The 17,969-nt window shown below is 30.9% G+C and overlaps 1 long non-coding RNA gene across 1 annotated transcript; it reads right to left on the reverse strand.

Moving 5' to 3' along the window:
• Positions 1-12,782: 12,782 nt before the first annotated feature.
• LOC133818355 (uncharacterized) lies at positions 12,783-14,399 on the reverse strand. The gene is made up of 3 exons (XR_009885876.1): positions 14,333-14,399; positions 13,368-13,432; positions 12,783-12,943 (listed from the first exon to the last, which is right to left on the reverse strand). It is a non-coding gene; the product is annotated as an uncharacterized LOC133818355 (long non-coding RNA).
• Between the last annotated feature and the right edge of the window lie 3,570 nt (positions 14,400-17,969).

A 17,969-nucleotide genomic window follows, 5' to 3' on the forward strand; every position in this document is an offset into this window, starting at 1 on the left:
TTGACTACATCTAGAGAGTCTAATTAATCATTTGAATCCTACGTGCCCACACACGTCCTTGTGTGTTTGAGGATTGACTTGGAAGACTAAAGTGTGAGCTTTCAAAAAGGATAGGAAGATCATTAGTTTATACGAAAAGATTCAATGACATTGGATAGGCTACGAGTGGTAATCTCTATTCCTTCAATGTATTATTTAATATGTATATATATGTATGATCCTTGTTGGTATTAATATTTTTTTTTAAAAGATCCTATTCCAATGCGTATTCTTATTTCTCTCATTTAATACCAACAATTGGTACTAGAACAATCTACATATATATAATAAATGTTGTGTGGACTTCTTGCATTTTTTATATGTATGTTGATATGTATATTGAATGAATGGATGTGTTTTTTGAATGTATGGTTGAATGATGAATCGTTAATTATATGGTGCTATTGTGTTAGGAATTTGAATTTTATTTTTCTTAGATCTTGTGTAAGCCATAAAGGGCATATTATTTTTTAAATTTTAATTTAAAAAATACTGGTCACAAGAGAAGAAGAAGAATAAGGAGATGAGGGATCCGAGCCATGCACTAGCCCGAGCCCCACAACCCTAGCCACGTCCCGCACGGGAGGCTCCAGGCGTACCCCTGCTCCCACGCGCCTAGTTCCGACCAAGCCCGTGGATAGAGAACCAATTTTTTTCATTTATTTATATTATTTTAATTGCTTTTTGTTAATTGTTAGAATTTTTTTTTAAATATTTGAATTGTTTGGTAGTAATTATATGAATTGAAATTTAATTATTTTATTTAACTGTTTTATTTTGCAAAGCTGTATATGAGTTTTGATTGTGTGCAAGTAGGTGCATGCTTGGTAGTGTTGGACTAGAGTACTTGTGTGTGTGCATGTGCATGGTATCCATGGTGAGCATTCATTATTTTCCATGAAAATTATATTATTATATTTATTTATTATGTAAGGAAAGGTCTAGAACACTTGTGTTCACAAAATCAATTTCTATTTTTTTTATTGATAGGAAATTAAAAGAAAGAAGTAAGGGATTTGTGATTTGGTTGTCTTGAGTTATTTTGGAAAGTAGAAAATTGAGGTTGAGTGTGTGTATTGGCCTTGGTGGCTGAGTAGAGAGAGAGAGAGGGAGTGGGGGTCGGTCAAGGTAATGATTGAGAGTGGATGTGAGTTTCCTTTTTGGTGAGGATTCAAATCATTTTCACAGTTGGCAATGACTTGATTTGTGACAGAGAATTAAGGGGAGAATAAGGCTCTTAATTGGGAACTTTCCCATTCATACTAGGCTAGGGTTCTCATCTCTTAGGGTGAATAAAATGGAAACAAAGGAGTCTTGGGACTTATATGTGACCGACAACATAGAGGAGAAGAGGGAGAGAGAGAGTTTGGCATGGAGAGAGAGAGGCACAGAATAAAGAGAAAGAGAGAGAGAGAGAGAGAGAGAGAGAGAGAGAGATCGTGGAGAAGAAAAGGAGAGGAGGAAAAAGGTTGTTCAAGCTAGGTTTGTGTTCTTGTTTTCTTAATGATTTAATCCTTTACTCCTTTTTCATTTTATTTTCTTGTTGCTAAGTCTTTTTGTTCTTGGTTGTTGTTGGTTTCTTTCTTTGTTGTGGGTTAGAATACCCTAGGTTTGCCAAGAGGGTGACCATCATCTTTTCCTTTCATGAGTTTTGATTTCTACCAAAGGAGGTAACGAAAATCTCTAACTGTTTTGTTGTTTTAATTGTTAATTTTTTTTTTTTTATGTTTTTGGGTTTTGTTCTTGAGAGTTGATATTGAGATATGAAAATATATTGATCTTTATGGGTTTGTTTTATGGTTGTTTCAATCAACATATGTATAGGCTCTAGTTTATTTTTCTTTTGATTTGTTTTGTTGCTTTTATTGAATGCATGTCTTATGGTTTGTGATATTTAATTTGAATTTTGGATACTCATGTCTATTCTTTGAGGGAATGGTTATATTTTACTAGAAATATAATTATATTATTCTGAAGTTGTATCTTGGTTTAGGGTTCATATGGATTTTGCAAAGTTTAGATTTGAGTTTTGGTTAATATTGAAGTATGAGTTTTCAAAGATCTTTTAAAAGGTTCATTATTATTTTGAGATCAAAGATTTATAGATAAACAAATCTTCGTATTGTAAGAATGAAAGAATGCAAATATACACTAGGAAATTCTATGTGGGTTTCGACCATATGTCTTGTTGTAGACTTAAGGTTTCTTTTTATTTTGTTGTTTATTTGCTCACTTATAAGCATGATTATTTGAGGTATTTTATTGTATAAGGAAAACACGATTTAATTGTATATGTTGTCTGTTATTTTAGTAGTGTATTCGACCTAGGCATTGTTTTTGTAAATTATTATTTTAATCATGGTTAAATTATTGGTGCATACTAAATGAACCTTGTGGTGCATAAAAATTATAGAAATATGCTAGGTTAATGGGTTAAAATGAATATGAACATTTTTTTTAATAATTTATGCTTGCTGATTTTATTTTGTATCTTATGGAAATTCGTAAATAAATAAGAGAAATAAACCATGTCTTAAATTTTCTATGTTATTAAAACTAAGACAAGAAAAAATGGTGATTTTCAGATGCTAATTAAACATTTTTCTTCAACAAATACATGAAGAAATTTTGTTTGAAATTTGAGAAACACCAATTTTAAAAGGATGTTTAAAAATTGGTTTATTTAAAAAAATGTGAGTAATATTAATCATTGTACCAATCTGTAGATAGTTATAAACTAATATAAATTTTGTGATCTGGAAATGTTATTTTTAAGAAAATAATATGTCACATTTTATTATTTATATTATTTTGCCAAGGTAAAGGATGACTTTTATGAAATTAATTAATTATTTTATAAGTAACTACAAAATTTTGTCACATTTTAGTTGTTATTAAATAAATAAGATTATTGTTTTATACAATTAAAGCTAAAGAATTATTTTAGTCAATTAAATTTTTATAATGAAATTCATGAATAGAAAATATAAAATTTATGGGAATAAAATAGTAGTAACCAAGTTGGTAAAATATTTTATGCTTGCTGAATTTTTATGAAAGTAACATTGAAATAAATTAATAGAATTTACCAACTTTAAAGCGCATTTTAAGAACCATCCCACATATAAATGTTACATGCAAGTTCATTTTTACGTTCAAATATATGCCAATTAATCAAATTTATGGTTCTTGTTTTGTAACCATTGAGGATTCCTCAGTAGAATTGGAATTACTCTTTTATGATTTTATGTGGAATTATTATATGTTTATAATTGTGGTGAAATATGCTTGTATGGTTTGTTTAGTTTTACTTGATATTGAGATGAGTGTTTGATTGTGATCTAGGATCGTTGTGAAGCATCCCACTCTTTAAATTGTTTGGACTTGAGGTAAGGAAGTTAGCCAGAATTTTTATGAGTTTATGTTTACTGTATGATAGGTAATGTTATGAGATGAGTTGTTTGTGTGTGTGCTTGTATGTTGTATGAAAATGAGAGGTTCTTAGCGTGCTGAACGCGACACAAGAGAGGAGTTACTAAGGTAGGATATAACTCATAAGGCAGATGCGCCGATGTTATTCTAGGACCAGAGCTTTTGAATACCTCACAAAGGAGGATTTACTGGTTACCTCATAGAATTGTTTTCTTTATTTGTTATGATGAATTTTAGATAAAGTGTATGAGTTTATGAAATGTCTATGATATGTTATTTTAAGCTTATGTACAATGAGAATAGTTTTATATTGTACTTATGTGAATTGTTGTTTTGTTTTGTTTTGATTTGTTTGTACTTCCTTACTAAGCTTTTAGTTTACCCCCTTACCTTTCCCCTTTCAGACAGGCAATATGGTATCTTATTGGCACGCATGGTGATGTGGGGCGTTTCTTAGTCTGAGTATGTATGTCGTGGGGCTTTGATGAACGAAAAATGATCTAGTTAACGCCAAGAACATTTTATGGACTTTATCTAGCTATAGTTTATTACGATTATAGTGGGACTTTAAACTTTTATTTTAAATTTGCATAAAACATATTATAGTTTTATTTTTATATGAATGGGCCCATATTGCATGTGTTAATAAGACCTTGTTGAACCTTTTTCATAATTATGGTATTTTTCTTAATAATTATCAAGTAGTCATCGTTCGCAAATAAAGTAGCATATGGCGTTATTACACTGTGCTCCTGCGCGCGCCTCCTGGCGAGCAACTTCTCCACGCGCACGTAGCATTCTGCGTCCCCTGCTCCCGCGCGCAGTCTCCAACCGAGCCACCTGCTGCGGCTAAGCTTGCCCAACCTTTGAGGCTCTCTAGTCGCCGACCCTAAGAGATCTAGGGCACCGATCTTGGTGGCAAGGTTAATTCCTATTTTGTTGGAAATTTTTTTATTTAATTAATTTTCAATTGTTTGAATTTAAAAAGATAATTATCTTGTTTTATTTTTGTTAGAAAAATAAAATATATTTTAGTTGGTTAAGATTTTTTCTTAAGTTTAAATCATTATTTGAACTTGATTCTTTTAATGATTTAAATTCAACTAAATTAAAAAGATGACACAAATGGTGATTTAATTAAAAAATTATCTTTAATTAAATAAATTAATTAGAAAATTAGTTTCTCATTAATTTTTTGGGCCTAATAAATTCGTAAGAATTATAAAGATGTGTCAATATGAGAAGAGAAGCATTATTGGAGTCTTGCAAACAACTAAATACCATTTTATAATTTTAATTTCTATTTTTTAAAAAGATTGTAAATGTAGAAATATCCAATAATACCCGGTTCATTATTTGTTGTTTTTTTTTATTTTTTATTTATTTAATAGCATGATAATGCATTAGTCAATTACATGTCATTCATGAAACCTCACACAGTTTTGATTACTCATGCATCTTTTAGAAACATGATTATCTAGGATTGTCCTAAGTGTTTATATGAATTGTTTTGGTGAAATCAATTGCATGTAATTTGGTAAGTCTTAAATCAGTTAAAACTTGTAAATCACACCATAATAAAGGCAATAGTTTTATAAGCCTTTAAGATAACCAATTTTGTTTAAAAAGTATTTTAGTAAGGAGAAATGAATGTAATGGGTAATTCTCTAGATCACATTAATTGTAGAAACATGCTCTTTTTATAATTAAATGTATTTTGTAATTAATTACATTCATAGGGTTATTAATAAGCTAGTAATTAATTTAGAATTAAATATTTAGTTTTTTAAAACACATATATTCTAAAATAGTAAGTGGGAGAAGGTGAAAATCTCAATGTAACCTATGGTCTCCATTATTAGTACAACATCGTGAAATATGAATAGGGCCTCAAGGCGGCTTTGTTTCCGTCCCCCTAAGGAAGTTTTCCAAACATATTAATACCAAGGTTTCTAGACTTCAAAGCTGAGGCTCAGAAGTAGTTAGGTAAGACTTCAAAAACACTTCGATCAGATCAAGGTGGAGAATATTTGGATTTTGAATTCAAAGATGTTATGTTGGAGCATGGTATTCTATCCCAACTCACAGCACCAGGAATGCCAGAACAAAATGGTATTTCAGAAAGAACAAACAAGACATTGTTGGACATGGTCAGGTCTATGATAAGCTACTCTTCACTTCCTCTCTCATTATGGGGATATGCACTTCAAAAAATGACTTACATTTTGAATGTAGTCCCATCTAAGACCATAAGCAAAACGCCAATGGAACGGTGGAATGGTAACAAACCTAGTTTGCACCATTTCCGCATTTCAGGCTGTCATGTTCATGTTCTTAGACCTAAATAAGAGAAACTTGGTTCGAGGTCTGAAGTGTACATTTTCGTTGGCTATTCTCCAGAATCAAGAGGCAATTATTTATATAGTCCCAAGGACCAAAATGTATTTGTTTCAACAAATATGACCTTCTTTGAACACGACTATATGAATAACTATAAACCTCAGAGCAAGGTAGTTTTGGAGGAATTCACAACTGATAAGATTCCATCACCTTCATCATCATCATTAAATGATAAACGAAAAACCAAGGAAACCCCACTGGAATGTCATAGTGGGAGGATTGTAAGGCAACCTGTTCGCTATGAACATGAGGCAAATGTCCTTATTTCTGATACAGACAAGGACGATCCATTAACCTTCAAAGAGGTAATGGATGGTCCTGAAAAGGATAAATGGAATCAATGTATTCCAATTCTATCTGGGAACTTGTAGACCCACCTAAAAATGTCAGGGCCATTGGGTGCGAATGGATCTTCAAGAAGAAAAGAGGTGTAGATAGGAAAGTAGAGACTTTCAAGGCAAGACTAGTAGCCAAAGGTTACACTCAGAGAGAGGGTGTTGATTATGAAGAAACATTTTCTCCTGTGGCCATGCTAAAATCTATTCGCATCCTCTTATCCATAGCTGCCACCTATGACTATAAGATATGGCAAATGGACGTCAAGACAACTTTTCTGAATGACTTTCTTGATGAAAGTATCTATGTGATACAACTATAAGGGTTTATTAAGAATAGGGAAGACCGTAAGGTGTGCAAATTTCTGAAATCCATTTATGGATTAAATCAAGCATCTAGATCTTGGAATATCACCTTTGATGAGACAACTAAAAAATAAGGCTTCGAATAGAATGTCGATGAAGCATGTGTGTATAAATATGTCAAAGGTAAAGTGGTGGTTTTATTAGTTCTTTATGTGGATGACATTCTTCTCATTGGTAACGATATAGAGACATTGTCAAAGGTGAAGAAGTGGTTAGCTGAAAAGTTCCAAGTGAAAGATTTGGGCAAAGCGAGCTATGTTCTAGGAATCGAAATCCTATGGGATAGGAAGAACAAGCTCTTGGCACTTTCCCAAGCTAGTTATATGGATAAGGTGCGTTAAAGGTTCTCTATGGAAAGTTCCAAGAAAGGTCAATTACCAATCAGACATGAGATTATTCTTTCCAAAGAGCAATGTCCAATCACACCTTAAGAGGGAGAGGACATGAGTAAGTATCCCTATGCATCAGCAGTTGGGAGTCTAATGTATGCTATGTTGTGTATTAGGCCCGACATATGCTATGCAGTAGGAATTGTAAGTTGTTATTAATCAAATCCTAGTTTGGAACACTAGATTGTAAGAAAGCACATTCTCAAGTATCTTAGGAGAACAATAAATTATATGTTTGTATATTCAGGGGGTGAGCTAAACCCTATTGGATACACTGATTCTAACTTCCAATCAGACAAAGACAGTCATAAGTCAATGTCTGGGTCAGTGTTCACTCTTGGTTGAGGCGCTATAGTCTGGAGAAGTATTAAACAATCCAGTATTTCAGATTCAACCATGGAAGCTGAATTTAAAGCGACTTGTGATGAAGCTAAGGAAGAGGTTTGGCTTAGAAAGTTCTACACTGTTCTGAAAGTAATTCCTGATATGGAGAAGCAACTAGTCCTATACTCTTACAATAGTGGAGCAGTAGCTAACTCAAAGGATCAGAGAAGCCACAATAGAGGAAAGCATATAGAAAGGAAATACCATTTGGTTAGAGAGATTGTGCACCTAAGTGATGTGACTGTTATTAAGATAGCGTAGGAACATAACCTGGCGGACCCGTTTACAATGACACTTCCTGTAAAGTCATTTATTGGTCATGTACGTAACATGGAATTATGGGTGATGTCTCACTTGCTTTGAGGGCAAGTGGTAGATTTATGCCCTAAAAGCATGTAAATACACTTTATTGATTTAAATAAAAGTACAATTTTATTATATTTGAATGTTATAGTTATTGTTTTAATAATTTATATAAATATCAAGAAAATTTCATATTCATTTATGAGGATATGCTCTTGTATTAGTACGAGAGAATTAAGAACATATAGAATGAATAAAATAATTAGTAACATATTAATGTAAGGAATCTTTAATGAATGATTTACTAGCTAGTATGGTTTACTAAACATACGAAAAGCAAGAAATCTAGATTTTGATTACTGACGTGGATAGACATCTAAAGGTATTGTATATATTAGAGATTATATATGACATGACCGATATGAATTAACTATCTTTATAAACTTACCGTTTTCCATAAAAATATAATTCTTATCATAATAGATGATAATTTGTAGGCCAGTCTAAATCCTAAGTAGTCGTGAACTCCTATTTGTTCTTATTGGATCTTTTGATTCACTCGTTAAGGTTTCTTAGTATAATGAGGGTAGTGACTTTTTTTTTAGATTCAATATCATGAATGGCTGAGAACATGAGTTACAATAATGAAATTCATACTTTCCTAACAGATCGAATATTGGTTCCATTAAGAGTTAATTTTGGAATGGAATAGTTATTGAGCTCAAATCTATAATTTGATTATAGATTAATTATTCGCTAGTAAATTATTGGTACTTAAGGAACAAGAGGTATTATAAGGGTAAAACTGTAATTTTGACCAGCTCTAATTAACGAACCAATAATTGGAGGACATAACTACTTTTATTGATTATATCAATAGACTACAAAGAAAACTCTGTAAATATATTTCTATAAAGACCTAGAGTGCAATTCCATATTTATAGTAGAATAATCATGGAATTAATAAATAAGATTATTAGAATAAAGAGTTTGGATAATAATCTAGTTTATTGGAGCTTTATATTATAGGTCTGTGGTCCCTAGGTCACCTCTATCTGTCAAGGGTAATGATGTCATAAGGAAGATATTTACAGAGAGAATGACTAAACTGCAAATGGATTAATTTTCCAGAGCAAGAAAATAATGATGTGATAATTATGGGCAATTGATTAATTGTGAATAGTTCATTATTTAACTATATAATTTTTATTTTGAAAAACTATATGTTAAAATAAATATTAATCATGTTTGGTTTAATATAGAGAGAGATTATTAATTATTTTATTATAAGATTTTTATTTATTTAATTAAAACTTATATTTTAAGATAAAGTTAATTTTGAATTAATTGATATTTATTTTTGGATAAATGTATTATCTTAAATATTAATAAAATAAACAAATGAGAAAATTAGAGAGAGTCAATAAGTGGCACTTATCATACATATTTTCTATTCCTAGATTTGAATTTTTAATTTCAAATTAATTTTGATTATTTAATTAAAAGTAATTATTCTTTTTAAGTATGATTTAAATTAAATAATTAAAATAGATGTAACTGATCAGTTTTATTTAAATAAAATAAAGATAATTAAATTAGTTAATTATTTTTATAAACATGAAAAGAAGCAATTCATTAGAAGAATAAGTTGAAGAAATTATTTTTTGACTATCAGACTCTCTCAAGAAACAAAAGATAGAATTTCCTAATCATGAAATTCTAGAAATTTCTATAGCCTCTTTCTTCTCAATTCTCTCTAGATATCATGTGTTGAGTACATCTAAAGAGTCTAAATCAACATTTCAATCCTATGTGCCCACACATGTCCTTGTGTGTTTGATGATTGACTTAGAATGCTAAGATGTAAGAATTTAGAAAGGATAGATCATAGATTTATATGATCAAGGACACTTGATAAGCTACGAGAGGTAATATATATTTATATATAATCATCGGTGGTATTAATATATTTTTTAAAAGATCCTATTCCGCTGTGTATTCTTATTTTTCTCATTTACTACCAACAGACTTATCATGTTAAGTTGTCTTGTGCAATGAGTCTTCGAGTTATCACGGTGTAGGTGGAGCTCAGTAAGGATGGGTATGTGCTGGCAAAAGATCCAAGATTCTTTCTTTATAAGGGGAGAATGCCATTTATGTGTGTATCTATTGTATTAAATATATATTAATTAGTTAATATTACAATTATAGGTGGTTACCCAAAATTATGTAAAACCTTAATACGTTTATTCTCCATTATAAATAGGAGGAAAATGAACAAGGAAAAAGATGATGGTTTTTGTACCAAAACTTTGGAGAAATATTCCTAGAATTTTCTCTCTAGGAAAAATACTAAAAAATAACAGTTACTCGTGGACTAAGTGAATTTTAACTACTGAACCACGTAAAATTGTTGTGTGATTTTGTTATTTGCTTTTATTAGCCTAAACTCGTATAAATGAAATGAATTAGTTTATTACTCTAGTGAGAAGAGTTCTGTATTGATGTGTGAGTCGAGAAAATAGGGGTAAAGATGATTCATTTACCTATGCTTCCTTAATAAAAAAATATATATTAAAAAAACTTCTTTTTTGATGAACCCAAAACAGGTAACTGTAATTTCATATTTACATATGAAACACCCTGACTAATAATTTAATATTTTAATATATCACAATAAATTGATTTACTATAAATATAATCACTATCATATATTATATACACTACAAGAAAAAATGCTTTTAATAACACTGAAAACATACCATAACACTTTCTGATGTATTAAGACTGACTATGTTATCGTAGGTCAGGGTACTTTACATAATACTTTATCATTGTTATACAGATGTGTTATTATACTGTCAACGATAACACATTTTCTGTGTTATTTTAATATATATAGATAAGTGTTTAATTATGTTATTTATAGTCAATTATATAACACATTTCAATACTTATAAATTTGTGTTATACTACACTTTAGTATAACATTTTTTTTGTGTTATACTACACTTTAGTATAACACTTTTTTTGTGTTATACTACACTTTAGTATAACAGTTTTTTTGTGTTATACTATACTTTAGTATAACACATTTTTTTTGTTATACTACACTTTAGTATAACACATTATTTGTGTTATATAATGAAGTTTCCATAACACAATTCTTTGCATAAAAATTGTTATTGTAATAGATATTATAACACAATTTTTGTATTATTTTAATATTTAGATAAGTTTAAATTCTCATTATATTTATTTATATAACACTAATTATTCTATTATATTTTAATTTTTTTATATAATTAAAATTAACTTACTAATATATACTAGCATCATCAAATGAACTTGATTTTCAAATAACAAAAAGTAAGAACATTCAACATTGTATTAACAATCCACAAATTAGTTTAAAACATTCAACCCTGTCATCAATAACAAAATGTTCTTTAAGTATTCAAGGAGTCTAAAATATTCAATATAGTTAAAAGTTACTACTTTCAACACAAAGTAATAAACAACAGTTGCAATGACTGTACAGTTGCAGGGAGACGGTCCAGTGGTCAGCAATGACTGTACAGTTGCAAAGAATGGGTAGTAATCCCAGACACATTAGAAATATTAGCCACGTCCTCGACAAATTCCATGTCTATCATGCCACCAAAACGTGAACTGGGACAATAAAACTCCACTGTCGAGAAAAGCAACACAAGTAAAAGCTTTATTGTTATGTTAACCTCTGAAGTTGATGGCCTGAAGTCACACAGTACCCAAAGGCCAGAACCTGATGTTTTCAACAAATGTATGCAAACAGATAAGTTGAGGCTTTTACATGCAGATCTCAAAAGAATCAGAAAGTAACATGTCCCAAATGACCTCAAACATAACACAGTACACAGGAAAAGAACAGTATTTACCACACTCGACTCTCAAATTACCCAGTCACAACAGTTTCTTGAGCATGAAATGAGCTGCCAATGCCCATTAAAGCAAAACACACCGCCTAGAGCATAAAGAAAAAAAATATCAATAGAAAGAACAAGGTAAACAAAAAAATTTATAGAAAAATCAAACAAGCCTATCAAGAAAAGAAACTCTTGGCAAATTTTTAAATAATCAAAACACAAAAAATTGAAGATTCCCATTTGTGCCAATTCCAAAGTGAAAAAAATAGTTAACAAACCTTAAAGCCAATGTACAGTAAAACATATTTCAACAGAAAAATGCATGGGGACCATATGGTCAAATGTCCATTCAGCATTCATAAAGGACTAGTCCATATCATGTCTGAACTAGAGAAAATGGTTCAGTAAGACTAAAAATGTGACTAAACCAAGTTCAATACCATAAATTGCATAGAAATATCAGGACTTTGAAAGATTGGTACTGCACTTGACACTTAAAAACAAAGGAATCATTGTTTTCCCCCTTGGAATAGGAACCATCCAATTTTTATTCCCTCTAAAGAACCATTTGAATAGCAAGAATCACAAGCTATTATACTGTTGTTTTCAGGTTTCAGCATTATACCTGAATCAACTACCTCTAATTCCAAGATAGATAAATCTTACCAAGAACAGATGGCCCAAATTTGACTGTATCCTAGGATAATCTGTATGCTTGATGCTACTATCAAAGCACCTTGGACTGCTCTCATGGTGTTTTGAAATCTCTAGAAAAATGTACAAGAAAAGTAAGCTTCCTTACAAGACATAGATAGCAAAGAAGTCATACCATAAAAGAATGCTTTAGTGATATCAAGGAAAAGGAAATGCCTTATTCAAGAATAGAAGGGTTGCACTTACGATATGAGGGTCCTCAATACTAGCCAATGATGAATCATGAATGATAGATATAATAGGGACCATGAATGCATAAGGCCCTCCAATAACAGTAGGCAGTCTGGTTCCAAAGAGAGTTTGAAGAAGTGTGTTAATTCCTTCAACAAACAGTAGAGTCTGTACTACTCTGACTTTATCACCTTGATGAAATTTTATTTTTCAAAGATGGTTCATAAAATCATTAACAAAGTTTCAACTTTGATACATAAACAACTCCAAAAACTTGACTTTGTCAGTGTCTATATACACGACATAGATGAAGAATATGAAGGGAGAATAATACATACCTAATTTCTCACACTTGGCGCAGTCGTCCAGTGCTGAGGATTTGGTATTGCTACTGTACTATCACTTACGAAAGTTAATGTAGCTGATTCTTGTTGTACATAAGCTGTTATTAATGGTGGTGCTTCTCTCATTACCCATAATAAAAAGGCTGAGGGGATTGATGAACCTAGAAGCACACAAAAGTGAATAAAACAAATCAACAGACAATTTACCAATTCTCCCAAGAGCATTTTACTAGAGAGAAGAACAATCTTTTAACCATGTTCAACCTGTAAGAGCTATTATTTATTATCAACAAGAAAATTTACATCTAACTCTGCTAATCAATGCTTAACTCCAAGTAATCATTAGGGGGGCTAAGGAGAGATCTAACAATAGAACCTTGGCAATCTATATGTTTTGGAAGTTCCATTTGTTTCTATATGTTTTGTCATTACATTTTTTTTTCTTGAATAAAATGAAAATAAAACCTGAAGAAACCCTCTTGGTTGGTCAAGAGTTCTTAATATGTTTAGCATCAGAGATGGCAAAACTCAAAGCAGCTAAGAAAGAAGGTAATATCATCTTAAGAATGAATTGGAAAAAAGTACCTTCCAAAGCTCTGAAGAAGCTCTTTCAATTCTGACTTTGTTCATTTTCAGGCATAGTAATATTCCTTGAAAAAAAAGAAAGACAAAAAAAAAATTATAATTTAAATAATAATAATAATAATAAAGGACCCAAGTAATTTGTTTTGATTGTAAAAAGTATTCACCGCACCACAGAACAGAATAATCAAACAATAATTAGCATGCATTAATGGTAAAAGAAAACATGTGTAAAACAACTTGTGCTTTTCCAATTTCTGAAAAATCAATCATATGGAAAAGTGTCCAAATAGTGACTTCTCTTGAGAGTTCATTATATATAAACACTTTGACCTTATGATGAAAAATAAAAATAACAAAATCCATTAAAAATAGACTCTAATGATCATGATTTTATTTTTTCTCTAGGATTTCTTTGGAAGGAATTAAAAACATCACTTTCTGAGAAAAAATGGGTAACTCAAACTTTCTGAATCAATTGAAACAATCTGAGTCAATATTAACGCCTCAATGTAATAGAGAAAATCAAGGAAGCATAAGTGTTGAATTTGAAATTACATGTGAGGTCCTGTTAATTTGGGGCAAATCCTTTACTTTTGCTTGACATATTTTATTGTTTTATAGCTGTCAGAAATTATTATTTTATTTATTGTAAATGAAATACATCATACTTAAATTGCATATTCTTGTAAATATGGAAGCAAGTGGAATTTCGGTTCTTTTAAGTATTAACCTTTATATTACTTCATTCAACTAAAAATAAGTCAATAGCATCTTGTGAAGTGTAATAAGTTCTGACACCATAATACAAAAACTGTGTATTGGGTCATCCCATCAAGCAAAAGTAACCAACAATGACCTAATTAGCTCCTACACCGAAACAAAAATTACTAGAAAATGAACAAAACAGATGATAACTAGAACTTCTGACAATTGAAAGCAAATAAACTTGAATGAAAATTGCTTACCATAACAAGCTAGTGCTCCAGCTAATAAAAGCATTGCTCCTGCAAAAACCTCTACATATACCTATGCAAATCAATAATATTATTGTCACAACTCCAATATATGTTAATCCATGAAGAAGTAAAAGTATCATAACCTTCTTTGTTCTATCAGAAGATATTGCAATCAAGGTTATAGCAATTTATCACTAACAGTTATCACAATCAAGAAAGAATCAATAATAGTGGCTGCCCCTTAGATGTAGACTAGTAGCAATTTTGCTCTAGTTCGAACCAAGTAAATTCTGGTGTGTTGTTTCCTGTTATTTTGTTATTCTTTGTTTTACTGTTATTTGTTTGATCAATTTTTTTGGTCTTTAAATTTGTATCTTGATTAAAGCTTCTGTTTTGTGGTGTTCTTCCTGATATACTTGGCACAACAAAAACTATCTCCTTTTCAAGTTCCTCTACAAAAAACTGAAAAATGATGAGAAACAATAGCCCCCAATAGCACAGAAAGATGGGGAGAGACCTTTATTTTTATAGATCATCTTCTATAACAAACTAGAGTCTCTTTATTTCTCATCAATTTTTTTAACTTAAGCCTCAAAAGTTAAATAAAGTTGTAATATAACAAAGATAACTTTCAAGTATAATTTAAGCCTCAAAAGTTGCAGATAGTGCTAATCATGAGGTATTGATATTAGAGTGTGTAATGCTTAGATGGACAATTCTTTAAAACCAGAAACATTGAAACAAAGTTGTGTCATGCAACTCATATAAAAATAGAATCACTAAAATTGAACATTTATAGCATAAGAAAGAAAATGAATTGATGATATTGTTCGTGAATAGTTCAGTTATATAAGACAAGAAGACCAAATTCAAACCATAGGCCAATATGTGACTGCAAATGGCTAGGGCCATGTTACTGAGTTGTTATCTTTTTGGATAGTAAAATGTCTTATGATAACAAATGACTCTGTGCATGAATATTAATGCTTTCTTTAGTTTCTTCTTCTTTAGACTATAAGTATCTAACTTTAAAATGTTTCTATATCTTGGTTCCCACCATCATTCCAATTACCAAAAGTAAAAAAAAAAAAATCAAGCATTCCCATCTACAACAACAAAATTCTTAGTGATATATTTGAACTCAATTAAACTTTCTCTTGTATATAAATATATATATACACATTTGTATACCAAGGGCATTGAGCATTAATGATATTGATTTATATGCCTAAAAGAAATTATGTCCTATAGCAAAATAATGTTTTGGCAGAGAAATTAAGTATATAGAAAACAAACCTAAGCCCCTAGAAGTCGCATACTGAAAATGTTAAGTGACTGTCTTTCCATGTCTTAGACACCCATATAGTTACATAATCTTCATTCTTTATAGCCATTTGAATCTCCGAACAAGCCATAAATCACCAACCTAAAAGTAGATTTCTTCATTATATTAAAAAATAAAAATAACTAGTCCTACTTGAGAAAATGGATAACTAGAGTAGACCTGTTACTGGACGAGGACACACAATCCCTGGTATTGCCAGGTATGTTTATCCATTTTTGAATATAGGATCTTTCATATGTCTGCAAAAAGGTTAGACAATTAAAATTAAAATGATTGTCAATATACACATGTTATAATTTGTGAAGGCAGTGGCTTGATATTATTACCTGTCCAGTGGACACAATCATAGGGTCTTTCATCAACTCAAGTGATATTGGGCACCTAAAATCATCTGGAATAACAGGAGATCTGTGCTTAACCAAGTCCTTATCACTTTCAGGGGCATCATTTGCTGGGTTAGGACGGCATCTTTTGAAATGAGTCCCCTGGAACTTCATCACTTGTGATAAACATTTCATGGAAAGCAACTGACTCTCTTTTAAGGTCATTGATCGTCATGAGATGCAGCTTGTCTGTAAGTCTTTTCAGAATTACAGAGTCAGGGTCAGGGTCAGGGTCCCAAACATTAAGCAAACTCTCATATAGATTAAAGACCAAACATATTAGTAAGAGTATCACATGCACCCAAACATTTTTCATGGACAGCTTCTCTGTTCTTATATCAGAAAAAGTATAATAAAATGGTTTAAATTGAGGAAAATGGATTGACAATATATCAAGAACAAACTGAACAAAGTACTTATAAATAGACTAGGGAAAGAACATCATAGTGAAGAGGGAATATTGATTGAACCAGCACCTAGTCTAATCCAATCCCCATTGCAAGAGTGGTCTGTGTTAGGAACTGTATGAATATAATGAATATAATCAAGCAAATGAAATTTTTAATCCAACAATCAATTATTCTAGCAACATAAATACTTAAACTCAACCTAAGAAAATATCCCATAAGAAAATTTTCACATGGATTAAAAATTGCCAAATATGGGTCTTAGCCATATTATTACAAAGACCCAAGAAAATGTGAAGATATTGCTAAGACCCATGTGAAATTTCTGAAGCTGATTTTGAATTTTTTGTATACACAGGTCAAATTATAGCAGCTGATGCCAAAAAAAACTAATCACATTATGTACATAAAACTTATCTCCTCAAAGCTATATCATTATCATTTTTTTTAGTAAACAAAACTTCTCTTTGTTAATCATAATAATCATCTATCAAAGACATCAACACTTTTGAGAACACGATATGATTGGAAACATGAGGCTCTTGCAAAATGGTGAGCCAACTTATATGGAGACCATTTAATAAAAACAATATAGCCAAATATTATAGTAGCCATTTATGGCTGTGAATTTTTTTATTTAATCATAATCATAAGATAAATCAGTTTAACATAAAATAATATTTTTGTACTCCTATGATAGTTGCGTCAAACTAAAACATCATATCTCCAATACAAAAACAAAGAAACATAAACATACATACACTCCACTATTCAAAACTCAAGATTGGGATTTATTCTACATGAGTAATAAATGGTTCAGTTAATGTGGTGCTATTCTTTGTTAGCTGTGTTTTAGTGTCTCAGTTTCACAGATTCTAGACCATTCATATGTAAGACAATGGCATCAGCCCCCAGCTAATCTGAGAAGCCTTTCCAGTTTCCATAATACTTTCCTTACTATTTTGTTTCTCTCATCCGTTTTCAATCAAAAATCGAGGATACCATACTAACCTATTATTTGTTACCTTATCTGAGTAAGGACAATATTTTGCAACTCTCACTGTCTCTGAAGCCTAATTCAGATTTTGAATGACAAAGTGAGATTTCAGGGAGAGGTCTAAAACGGTCAAAAATATAATCCATTCATTCATGAAGTCCCAGTTCTATTTTCCTTTTTCTTTTTTGGATTTGGTGAACTGTTCTATGATGTTGTTTATGTTCTCCCCCTCTCTTAATAACATTTTTTTATCACTAAAATGACCAATGCTTTCTTTCACTCCCTCTGTAGTTTTTAGGTCTAAGAGTAGTGATGCTGGCTGGCTGACTTGGGCAAACTGCTCATTAGAGTCACCAGAACAAAGAAACAGTCACTTTCACTTTAAAAGAGATTGTCAAACAACAAGAACAAATCATTTCGATTGGAGGTGTTACTATGCTCTTTTTATTTGCATGTACAATTATTTAATTATCAAAGAATAAAAAATGGGCTAAAAATGGTTTTTTTTAGTTAC

Source organism: Humulus lupulus, chromosome 1 (genome assembly GCF_963169125.1).
Source record: "Humulus lupulus chromosome 1, drHumLupu1.1, whole genome shotgun sequence".
Taxonomy (NCBI): Eukaryota; Viridiplantae; Streptophyta; class Magnoliopsida; order Rosales; family Cannabaceae; genus Humulus; species Humulus lupulus.